This window comes from Cuculus canorus, chromosome 11 (assembly GCF_017976375.1).
Source record: "Cuculus canorus isolate bCucCan1 chromosome 11, bCucCan1.pri, whole genome shotgun sequence".
NCBI classification, from domain to species: domain Eukaryota; kingdom Metazoa; phylum Chordata; class Aves; order Cuculiformes; family Cuculidae; genus Cuculus; species Cuculus canorus.
The window spans coordinates 11,244,728-11,257,018 of NC_071411.1; positions in this window are offsets into that span (position 1 = coordinate 11,244,728).

Sequence of the window (12,291 nt, forward strand, 5' to 3'; positions counted from 1 at the left end):
CTCCCCATTTCCACTGTCAGCTGTCTGCATAAGCACTCTGGGAATCTTTGCACTCATTACTGTTGAGGTGCAGAGCACTTAGAGCAAAGCAATTACCGACGCTGTGGCTTGCAGGATATTTCTGCCGTCCGTGGAGGACCAGTCTGTAGATGGCCATTTCAGAAGAAGAAAGCACATAAAACCAGGGTCTGATCATTACTTTCTGTGCCTAGACATTTCCTGGAAATCCTCTGGAGGTTGGAGGTTGCACAACACAAGAGGAGAACCGCAGGATTCACCCAGTGTTGCAATACATCCTTCCAAATGTATTTTGAATGGATACAGTTTGTTTGGCATTTGTTTGAATTACAAATTACCTAAATTACCAAATTTCTGTAATAACATGAAAGGCTATATTGCTGTATCCTCAGACGAAACATAAAAGTTCATAATGTTTGGATAATGAAAGAAAAAAATACTCTATTACTGCTACTAAGGACAGAAGCTGTGGATTTTTTTCCATGCCTGCCCAGGAAAACATTAACATCACAAAAGGTAATAGGGATTATTTAATCAGTGTTACATGGTGTCAAATCAGCACTGACCAGTAAGAGGGAGGGAGGAGCGTGTATATGGGGATATTCTGTTTCAGCTGGTAATCTTAGGGGTCTGAGTCATCCCAGTGAGCGATGTTTGTCATTGGCATCCTGCAACCCAGTACTACATGCCGCACCTGCAAAGGGTTCTCCTTCTCCATCACTGCCAGAAGGAAAATTTCAAAATCACACTGCATTATTAATGGGTAAGAAAAGGGGGGACAAATCTATTCTTACAGATCAGTGTCAAAAAGTGGTAAAAAAAACAACTAGAATGAGATTGAGATAAAACTGCAGTACTGCACGCTAAAGCACAATAGTGTGACATCAGCTATGCTGACCACGTCAGGAGGATCCATGCCACCTCTCTGACTGGCCCTTTATCCGCTCAGCAGCTCCCCTGACCTTGCTGGGAGAGCTGTATTAATTGGTTTCTCTCCACAGAGCATTATGCAGGAGGAATGGTAACTACAGCATGCAGAGAAAAAAGCCCATTTCCATCCTTCTCAGCTGCAGCGATCACAGTGGGCTGGGCTCCACGGTGTGCTGCAGAGCATTTGTGGAAGGTGCCTGCCATCAAATGACACTACTCTGTGGCACTGAAATTAGAAATTTCCCAGCTCCCTACTGGTAGGGAAGGCCGCTGTGCATGTGCTTTTCCATGCCAAAACATGATTTTCCTTTGTATCCATAAAAAGTCAGCTAATAGACTCCTTCCAATTAAGCTGTGATATGAACTGCACTTTGAAAGTTCTTAATCCATTTTATGGTTCATTAACTCAGAAAATTTCATACCCATGGTTAGCCGTATCAAAGAGGATGGAGTGCCTGGCACCAATTAGTTCTAATAATGAGCTAAATTGCGCACAGATTTCTGAGTCTGTCGTTAGCATGAGAAAATAGGACAGCTCCTCTCAAAATAGAATGTCTTACTGGCCGTTTCTTTAGTTTGTCTTTGGCTAAAGGCTGCTCCCACTAGCTGATGCAGACAAAGAAACTAATTGATTTGATGAGTTACAGAAGCCTGCTGTGTGGCACTTTCCCCTGCTGCTGAGCAAGGAACCATGGCAAAATAATAGTACCAATATTGCTCTGAGATTTTAATTTCTGCTTGGTCACATCTCATACTTTAAGGAGGCAAATACACATGCCCTGTTTGTGCTGTCAGTTTGCTTTAACACTGATTTCCGTTAAAGAGGGATTGAGCTGGCCATTTCTAAGATGTCTTAGAAACTGTGGGAGCCTTCTGGGTCAAGCATCCTCCCTTGTGGAGGGAGGAAGAAGCTCTGAGCTGGGGAAGCTAAGGAGGTGCTGGCTGGGAGATTTGCTCCACAACAGTGGCAGGAGGGTCTATCTCCAGGTCTATGTTTTCAAGTCCCACTTGAAATATTAGCAAAAGAAACAGAGGCGAACAGTAGCATATATGCTATTTGTGTCATCCTTACATTGGAAATGCTTAAAGGAAAGGATAAGATCAGGACTCACCTCTAAAGAAATGGACATTAAAGTAACAGTTCCTAAATCTGCCATATGGCCTGTAACACTATGTCTTCCTGTCGTTTTACTCAGGGCTTGCTCTTTTGCAGGACTTTTGGAAACTGCCACAGTATAAATAGTCACTAAAGAACCTGAAGAAGCAAAGGAAGGATTTCACCGTGTCTTCCTCACAGCTTTCCTGAAAAAGAAGCATGCCCATGTGCTATTATTGCTTGGGCTAAACCAGAAATATTTTTTTGCTGTTAAGAAGACATGCCTTGAAAACAGAAACATAACTTTTATTTTCTTAGCTTTTCTTAGCAGCTTTCAGTCCTGCCTCTTTTCTGCAGCCCAAGACAGCATAAAGTCCTCAACACTCTAGGGAGGAGAGACAGAAGGGGAGGGAGGTGCCAGTGAGGGAAGCACAGCCAGATTTCCCAGGAACCCTGGGGCTGCAGGCAGTGGCGTGACTCCTGCGTGAAATCTGACGTGAGCAGAAGTATCTCATTTCCCAATGCCTTGCATGTTTGTCTGAGAGACAAACTGGTATGTCAGAGGGGTGCGTGCTTGGACCTTAGGTTTCCCAAATCTTTAAGAGGCCTGCTTAGGTGAGCCCGGGTGAAAATCCTTGGATTGTCCTGCCACTGAAATGACCTGGTGTCAGGTTTGTTGAGAGGCATTACCTTTCATGCACCTCCGTTACCTTCTAGTAGTCTAGCAGACTGGAAACGTGGCAGCTCTGAGGCTGGCAAGCTGCAAGATTTTCCGTCACTGGCAGTGAAAATATAAATGGTCAGAGTCAGCTTAGCATTTTGATCTGGCAGATGCTGGCAAACACGTTGCAGTGTGAGCTGCTGCATGCAAGTGATGACCTTCAGGAATGCTGGCGTCTCCCTGTGGAGAAGCGGTAGGAGCATGAATCAGCAGAAGGGAGCAGGGAAAAAATGATGGTTAAAAAGGAGCCCGCTGTTAGCAGTAAGTTAAAAAAAGTTTCCTCCTAGTCCTCCAGTCAGATTTATTAGCAGAGACCTTGGCACTTGCATGGACCCCTGTGAAAAAGCCAGGCCCACGCTTTCAGATTTATTGCACAGTCAGGGACTTCGCCAGCTAAGTCGCAGCATTTCACCCTTTCTGCAATTTATATTTAAAATCCAAAAAGAAACAAAACCATTCTTCCAGTGCTAAGTCTAAATACAAACAGTCTCCAAGTCAGCCTCTGAACAAAAGGGGTAGAGCCCTCAGCCTCCAGACCTGTGCAGACACGTGTACTACCAAATTTAGAGGAAGCCAGCTGCAAAGCAAAGCCCACAGCAGCAAGTTCTTGGAGGTCCTTGGTTAGGCTGAGCCATGAGTCACCCACCCTGGCACCACGCACGTAGGGCATGGTGGGGAGGCCCTGCTGCTGCCACAGTCACCCACCCTGCCTGAGGCTACCGTGAGCCCTGCAGCTCAGCCCACTTGGGCTAGTGGAGAGGAAAAACAAGCTCCAGCAACAGTGCTTTGGGCTGAGGAGCTGCCTGCCCTTGTAGCTTGATGGGAGAGGGTGCCAGGCCCAGGGGAGATGCCCTTATGCCAAAGTGCCTCCATACAGCCATGGCTAGAAATGAAACTCTGTCTCTGCTCCCTTCCACTGCTCGACACATCTTTCAATAGCACCTGCTTCCCCAGAGCACCGCTGCCTTCAGCACTGACACACTGCTCTGTGTCTGACAGCCACCAGCGTCTTCCTCCCTGCATGGAGGACAAGAGGTGACCTGCTGGGATGGGCCAACAAGAATTTTCTCCAGCCTCCGGTTTGAAGTAGTGCTCCTTACCTGCTGCTTGGCAAGAAGAAACCGTAGACAGCTCTGCAGAACCCTGGCAAGTCAAATTTAGGTGCCTACAGTTCAGGTTTCTTTAAGTATTTAAGTTCCACCAGGGTTTTTTTGCACCTCAGTACCCATCAGCCATGGACCCTCAGCACCACCTGGACTATGAAGCAGCTTTGAATTCAGCATCAAAACACTGACTTTGTCTATACAATTCTGCTCAGCTACCCTCACAATTTTCTCCCTGCCGCCAGAGCCTGCCACATAGTCAGGACCTGCCTGACCCGTGGTGGCACCCACCATGGTTATCTAGATCCCGGAACAGGTCAGTCCTCTGGGGACACCCACTGCTCAGCTCCTCTCTGTCCATCTCCCCTCTTGCTGACCAGTGACTGTGTGTATTTGCCATCAGCTGGCATCACTGCCCCTGCCCTGCTTGCCCATTCCTGTGATGGTGAGTGGGATTACACCTGACACAAATAAGATGTGATTTCCATTTCCACAGAGAGCCTAACCGTTTCTGCCACAAACCCTCTCATCACAGCTGGCAGCACACGAACCCCAAGCTACAGATTAGGCTGGCTGCCCGCGATATACCCTCTGGACCCCCAAGGACCGGGGCTCGCTTGCTTTCTTTGCACATTTCTTTCCTCTTTCTCTCACCTCAGTTTTCTTTCCGGCCAGCGGGTGATCTCCTGTCTTCACTTGGCTTTTCCAGCAGAGGGAGATGCAACCTCACCAAAAGTGTCCTCCTTGCCCAAATCCCTCAAACGCCCTCACCTTCATCCTCACCGCATCCTCACCCTGATCCAAGCATTGGCTCCCTGTGCAGCCTCCCTGGCCCAGCAGTGCTGGCACCCACACCTCAGTGCTCCCCAGGCACATGGGGTCCAGCAAATCTTCTTTTTTACTGCACGTAATAAATCCAAAGCAAGGGATTTGATCTGCAGTAAGCTGTTAATGAGAGATGAATGAACACAAACAGCAATATGATGTCCATGTGTCAGCCCTTGCCTCCACAGCATGAATGTCTTTGGTTTTTTTAGTGTTGCCACGGACAAGGGGGGAGGTCCTTCTGGGAACTGGGTGTCACTTTGAAATGAGGGAAACAGAGGGATGTTTTTTATACACCCACAGTGGCTGTATAAGATACATCATGCCAGAAAGAGAGCACAGCCTCATTTAATGCTTTTCTATCCATGGAATTCCAAGTCCTTCATAAAGCATTGTAGAGTTGGGGAAGCTGAGGCAGAGATGGGAGAAGCAATGTGCCCAAAGGTAGCAGGCAGACAGAGTCAGGCACAGATCCCAGGTATTGGGAGCTGTAGTTTCACTTGCAGGCTGCAGACCAGAAACTATGAAGCGATGCACAAGGAGGTGTGAGCTTTTGCTCAGGCATCACTCTCTGCTGCAGTTCTACAGCATCAGCATGGAGAAGCTGCCTGCACTCTTGCCTTGTGGTGAGGAAGTGTCCAACTTGTTCTAGGTGAGAGGGGCAAGTCTCAGGTGATGTCTTTGCCTTTAGTGAGGGAAGAACAAATCTATCCACACAAACATCCTCATATGAAGCAAGTCAGTTGCACTGCCTGGGTTTACACCAGCCAAATACTCAACTCATTGCCCAAGAACCTGGTAGGAATCCTAAACCAAACAGGAGGAACTGTACATTCATCAATGCTGAAAACATTTCTTGATCAGAAGCAAAGGAGAAGAAGGGGGCATTCAGCCCACTCTGCAGTCTTCCTTGTGTTGGATTATGTGTTCTCTGTTTGTCTTACTGTCCTTTATCTTCTCTGTTGGAAGTTTTGTTGCCCATCGGCATTTCACTATGCACAGTCATCTCTGGAAGCTTGGCAGCTCTCATGCTGTCATGTCATAGAGCTGTCATGTCACCTTCCACTAGACCAGGTTGTTCAAAGCCTCATCCAACCTGGCCTTGAGCGCCACCAGGGATGGGGCACCCACAACTTCTCTGGGCAACCTCTTCCAGTGCCTCACCATTCTCATGGTGTGGAATTTCTTCCTTATATCTAATGTAAATCTACAGTCTTTCAGTTTAAAGCCATTACCCTTTATCCTATCACTACATGCCCTGGCAGAAAGTCCCTCCCCGTCTTTCTTCTATGCCCACTTTATGTACTGGAAGGCTGCTACAAAGTCTCCTTGGAGCCTTCTCTTCTTCAGGCTGAACACCCCAAAGTCTCTCAGACTGTCTTCATATGGAAGGTGCTCCAGCCCTCTGATCATCTTCATGGCTCTCTTCTTGACTCCCTCCAACAGGTCCATGCCCTTCTTGTGTTGAGGGCCCCAGAACTGAATGTAGTGCTGCAGGCGATGTCTCACCAGAGTGGAGTAGAGGAGGAGAATCACCTGCTTCATCTCCTGCTCACACTTTTTTTGATGCAGCCCAGGATATGGTTGGCTTTCTAGGCTGCAAGTACACATTGCCAGATCATGTTGAGGTTCTTGTGCACCAGCACCCCCAAATCCTTCTCTTCAGGGCTGTTAAACAGAGGCTGTTACCCTCTTCAAGGACATTAAACATTGCCAGTCCCAATACTAAGCCCTGAGGAAGAATACTCGCCACTGGTCTCCACTTGAACACCAAGGCATTGACCACAATTGGAGTGTGACCATTCAGCCAATTCCTTATCCACCAAGTGGTCCATTTGTCAAATCCACCTCTTTTCAATTTAGAGATGAGGATGTTGTGTGGGACAGCATGAAATGCTTTGCACAAGTCCTATCAAATGCTCCTTCTTCCAGCCACGCAGTTATTTTCTCCTTGGCTAAATCATCTGAAAATAGAAATAGTCTGCAGCCATCCTCATTCTTTCTGCTTTATATGCATGAGCAGGAAGGGGAATTTAAGATTTTACTGTAATGCCGTACACAAAACCCTGCTGGAGAGCACCACTGATTAGTTCGTATTCTACAACCAAGAAAACAAGAAAGAATAAAAATAAGGGAGAACCCAGCATGTGGCTTCTGTGCCTTGCTGCTTCAAGGCTACTCAGAAAATCTGCTTGGTAGCTCAGGGCCTTTGTCAATGGCATATTTTCACATATCCAAATAATTCCTTGGGTTTTATCCTCTTTTAATAATGAGGAAACGAAGTGCAGAAGCAATGTAATGATTTGCTCACTAGCACATCAGAAAACTTCGACTCCATTTAGCAATAAACCAGCCCAGTGCCTCCCCTGCACTGAGTCGTTGCTATTGCAGGCAGGTAAACACCTCCAACATTTTAACATGCAATACAGGGCACAACAAAGATGTAACAGTTTCATAACTGCAAACAATACATCCCAGCTCATGGAAATCTGAGAACCAAAAATTTGATTTAGATCTGGGAATTAAATTAGCAAAAGGAGTGAAAAAGAAGAAAAAAAATCCTCACATTCAAGCACACATCTTTGGCAGAATTGATCACTGGAAAGAACTGTTAGGATGTGAATTTTGCAGATCGCTCTGATGCATGACAGACTGGACCGAACTTCTTGTTCTAAACTCCCTGAACTTTGAGGATTTGATGGAGATCCAGATTTAAAATTTCCAGTGGGGCTTTACTCATTAAAACCAGAAGGATCTGGTTTTCTTACAGAGGCTGAATCAGATATTAATTTGCCCCTTCTCCTGCTGTGTACTGTCCATCCTCCTCTCTTTCCTTTTACAGTTTACGCGAGTCTTGACACAAGACATTTACAAACCAATTGATCTTGGTTCTCCCTACACATAGGGCATTCTAGTTTCTGGAAAATTCAGCTACAGAATTTAGTGTGGGTATCTGCATATGGATATTTAAAATAAACTTAATCCCAGATAAAACTCATCTGAAGCTGCAGGCACCCAGAAATCGTGTTTTAAACCACAGGAACACAGAAGAGCCAGAATGCAAACGATGCTTCCCTTCTTCCCACCCTGCTAGGCAAGCACTAGTCATGAGACTCACACAGCTTAAATCCCACTGTTATACTTTCCCGCCAGACAAATCCTACTTTATTAAACTAAAGTGCAAGGGAATTAGCAAAACTGCCTGTTTCCTTCACATTATAGCATATATAAGCAACCTAATCCATACACCAAAGCTCTCACCGCTCTTGAAACCCCTCAGCTGGGAATTCCCATCAGCATCTCTCAGTCTCCCTCCTTTCAGCTTGCAATTACCTTTCCCTTCTGGGGCATGGGAAGGAGAAAAACACGTGGGCGCCTGCCAGAACACATCCCTGCAGCTCTCCTTCCTTCCGTGGCATCTGGGTGACCCCCGCCTGAAGGAGAAGTGCACGGCTTGGGTGCTGGGTGAAGGAATTAAACACCAGACTAATTAGTGCTCAGCTTTGCTAGTTAAAAAGGCTCATTTGGCTGACCTGGCCAAATCTTTCGGTCTACCGTGCTGCAGCTGGGTCTGATCAGCTGCCCAGCGAGGAGGGGGATCCAGCTGATCAGCCAAGGAGGGATCCCCAATCCCGCTGCCTGACCTGCCCTTCACCCCGCCTGGCAGGGCAGCCCAAAACTCTGATGAAAGAGAAAGGAAGTGCGAGTCAGTGTGAAGACAGTGTTTCATTTACATGAGATAAGCGCCTTCATGTAGCAACTAGAAATCGAGGGTAATTGGCGTGGTTGGGAGACTGGTGTCTTTTATTACACAAGGTGTAATGGGCCTCTTCGGAGCGAGCAGAAACCAGCGTTCCTGTGAGCGAACACTGCAGCCTGGAATAGCAATGTGCTACATCCTATTTCTCAGGAGGGAGGAAGGAAGGAAGGACACGTGAAAAGAAAAATAGCAGTAAATGATCCTGCTTCATCATTTTTTTTCCTGTAACCCTTCTGGCCTTACAAACAGGAACTTCATTTTAAACTAAAAATAAAGCATGATGCCTATTTCACTGTTGCAGATGGGTGTTTCCAACTGCGCTGCTAGGTTTCAGCCCCTTTCTATATGCAGCCTGAGTAAGGCATGGTAGGAAAGTGCCTTGCTTTGCATTTACTATATTTACATACAACATCAGTTATCAGGAGAACAGGATGTCCCAGGGAATCTGAAATAGGATACACCACACACTTCATCTCCTGGTCAGTCCAGCTACCGGCCAGGTCCGTATGACTGATACTGTTTGCTTGTCTGCCTGAGGCTCCAGTACTGCCCACGGTGCCTGGCTGGGTGTTATCCATCCCCAGCCCAGCTGGCACATGGGCTGAGCTGCTCTGGCATCCCCAGCCTTCCTTCAGACCAAGTTTGACACGTGTGGCAGAGGAGGGACAGGGTGGCAGAGGAATGGAAAGCTCCTATTTCTCTCTCTGCCACACCTTTTTTTTTTTTTTTTTTTTTTTTTTTGCAAGGGCAGAGGAGATCTATTCTGCCTTCAACAAAATCAGGTCTTTACCTTCCTCTACATTTTGTGTTTCATACTAAGCCCCAGCAGCCATCAGGAGAGTTTCCGTACGGGGTGTTGGAGCACAAGCAAGCCATTTCCCAGGCAGAGCAATGCTGAGGCATGAGCAGTATGTTCAGCACAGCTTCCCACCAGTCCATGGATGTCTCTCAGGGGTGCAAAGCACAGATTCAGAGAGGGTGAGTGGGCAAATGGAGGGGATCGATACCCAGTTGTTTGTTAGAAAGGCTACACCTGGCATTACAGATCCTGCAAGGCAACAAGCTGTCTCTCTCAGAAGCACGTTGGATGCCGTGCCTACCTCACCATATTGGATTTAAATGCCTTTCTCACACATTGGGCGTAGCTACCAAGTATTGTGCCTTCTGTACATCACTCCACCTTGATTTCAAACCACTTCAGCTTGTGTTTGGGAGTGGTTTCCAAGCATTCAGCTCACCCATATCTTATCCACACTGGTTTCCTTTATGAGCTGCACCCACTGCAAGTCCACAGCTTTAAATGCAAACCCAAACAAATATGTGGTGGTGCTTCCCATTCCCACTGGGCTGGCCTGGAGTAGGAGTGGAGTGAGTCAGGAGTACCATAAAGGAAAGTGAAATAGATCCACCCTGAGCAGACGATAGGATCAGGGCAGATTAGTAGCCTTGGATGAGATTCAAGGGTCAGCATAAATCTTTAATCTTTGCAAAGTCCTAGAGACTCCCTCCCCTGCACTCTGTCTCACATGCATACACACCAGGCATGACTAAACAGCTCTCTGCGGGGATGGCAGACACTTCAGAAACTCCCGACTGGTTTTGGTTTGCAAAATAAAACAATAAAGCTGCTCTCTGTTCTGTAAACGTGAGAACTTCCCTATGCAGGCAGATCATGACTGATGCAAGCTCTGTTCTCGAGATGCTGCCCAGGGACCAGTGTCCCGTGGCAGCCACTGCTCCTGCCAGCAAGCAGGGGCTCTTTGCCAGCAGGTGCCCTCCACTTTGCCCTGATCTCACAGTCAGATTGTAAAACACTCGGCTGCTTAATGCAGCCAGGTGAGAGCTAAGATGCGTTATGTCCCAACAACACGATCTGCTAGGATGTTGTTACTTATTGTTCCTCTGTATTTGCTCCTCACTGACACTGTGCTCACAGCGGACATAATCTGGATAGTTCGTAGGTTTCACGTGGAGCTGCAAGTGGTTCACTCAGGGTAATCGGGGTGGGGGAAATACCAAGCTGCCCTAGGAGGCAGCTGTCCTGTGGGGATGCACTGGGCTCTGTGGGGAGCAGAGGGACCGGAGGAGAGACCTGTGCTAGCTCTGCACCCAACTGGTACACTAAGGGAAAAGATAAAAAAAGAAGAGCAAAAAGCCATGGCCTAGTTTTTGTTTCCCTGCACTGGGCTCAGGCTTGAAGGATGTGGTTTGGTGGTCAGCACGTAAGACAGCAAATGAAAAAAAAAAACAATCCTTTGATTTAATCCAGACTGGGTCTGTGCATGCTCTTCCTGCAGCCACTGGGAAGTCACATGAGGGAAAATCCTGCCCACGCTGCCTGTGACTGGGTGCCAAGGGATGTGGTGCAGGTCCCACGGTGGCCCTGTCCTGCTCAGTGGGATGCTACATCCCTCTGAGCAAAGTACCCATCTCAGCACCTGGAGGACCTCAGTCCCCACTGTGGCTCCAGGACATCCACCTCTGCGACATGTGACGGGCTCCATTTCAAGCTTTCTTTGTAGATTTATGACAATTCAAGTCACTCTCACCACCACTCTGTGCACAAAAGACCGGGCAAGTTCATATAAGTGAATATTTATATAGCCCCATAAACATTTTTAAGGGGAAATTGCCTAATATGTCTTATTAAAAGGAAGGCATGAGCAGCTGGCCAAGGGAGCCTGGCAGTGCTGCTGCACCTCTCAGCTGTAATTGTTTCAGGAATTGTTTGACTCATCTTCCAAGCGGCTCCAGGATCTGCACAGAGATCTCAGCCTCTACAGTCTCTTTAAAAACACCTTTGCCTTGCTCCTGGGGTCAAAGAGCTGGTGCTGCAAATGCCTCCTGACCTCAAGCGCCCCAGGTGTTTGCCAGAGCCTGGCTGCAACTGGAAAACCCCTCTGTGGTTAATGCCTCACCACCACGCAGTAGCCAGGGCTCGTGCTCATCACACTCATGGCGGCATCTGGCTTTGCCAGAGCAAGTGCCCTGCTGACCGCTGGCATGGTGATAACACCAGCACGCCTCTTGAGCCCCAGCGTGCAACCACTTGCTGCAGGTACTGGAGACAAGCATCTGCCACCAGACCTGGGTGGAATGATCTGTCACCAGCCATCCCTCACCCCACGAGAGCTCCTACCAGGTCCTGGCCATCCTCTTGGCCAGCAGCTCTTGTTTGCTTGTGAGTCCTGTTCTCAGGGCTGTGGAGAGACAGTGAAAATTTGATGTGCTCTGAAGTACAAGAAAGCTATCCCTGGGCTCGTGTACCCCAGTGAGGTGTTGAGGTATGGCCTCGAGGGCATTGGTTCCCACCTGAGCGCTGCAGTGCCGGGCTGCTCTGTTACTATGGGGATGAGCACCATGGGGACGATCAGAATAAATGCAGAAAATTCCCCAGCAGCTTTACACCAAGGGAGGCAGTGGGGATCACTGGGGTGCCGTAACCTGTTCTCCCTCCTCATCCCCTGCCCAGCTCTGTGGCCGCCCACCCCTTGCGACATTCTGGCTCCTGCCTATCTTTTCCCAATCTGCAAGGCTGACGACTCTGAGCTTTACACACAGTTGTGGTTACGCTGGCCCGGAAATGCCTCACGGCGGAGGTGGTGTGCCCGCTGCCCTGCCTGCTGGCAGGGACAGGCCACCCGGGCTGCTTAGGAGCATCCCTTGGGGACCACTTGCTGGGCGAGGGGCCTCGTGCAAGGATGCAGGCACAGCACGGCAGTTGGCAATTCTCCATGCTCTCTGCCAACACAGGGTTTGCAGTGGCCATGTCAGCATGAGATACAAAGTGCCTGACAGGTTTGCACATGGGAGTGAATTGAGTCAGGCATCACACACT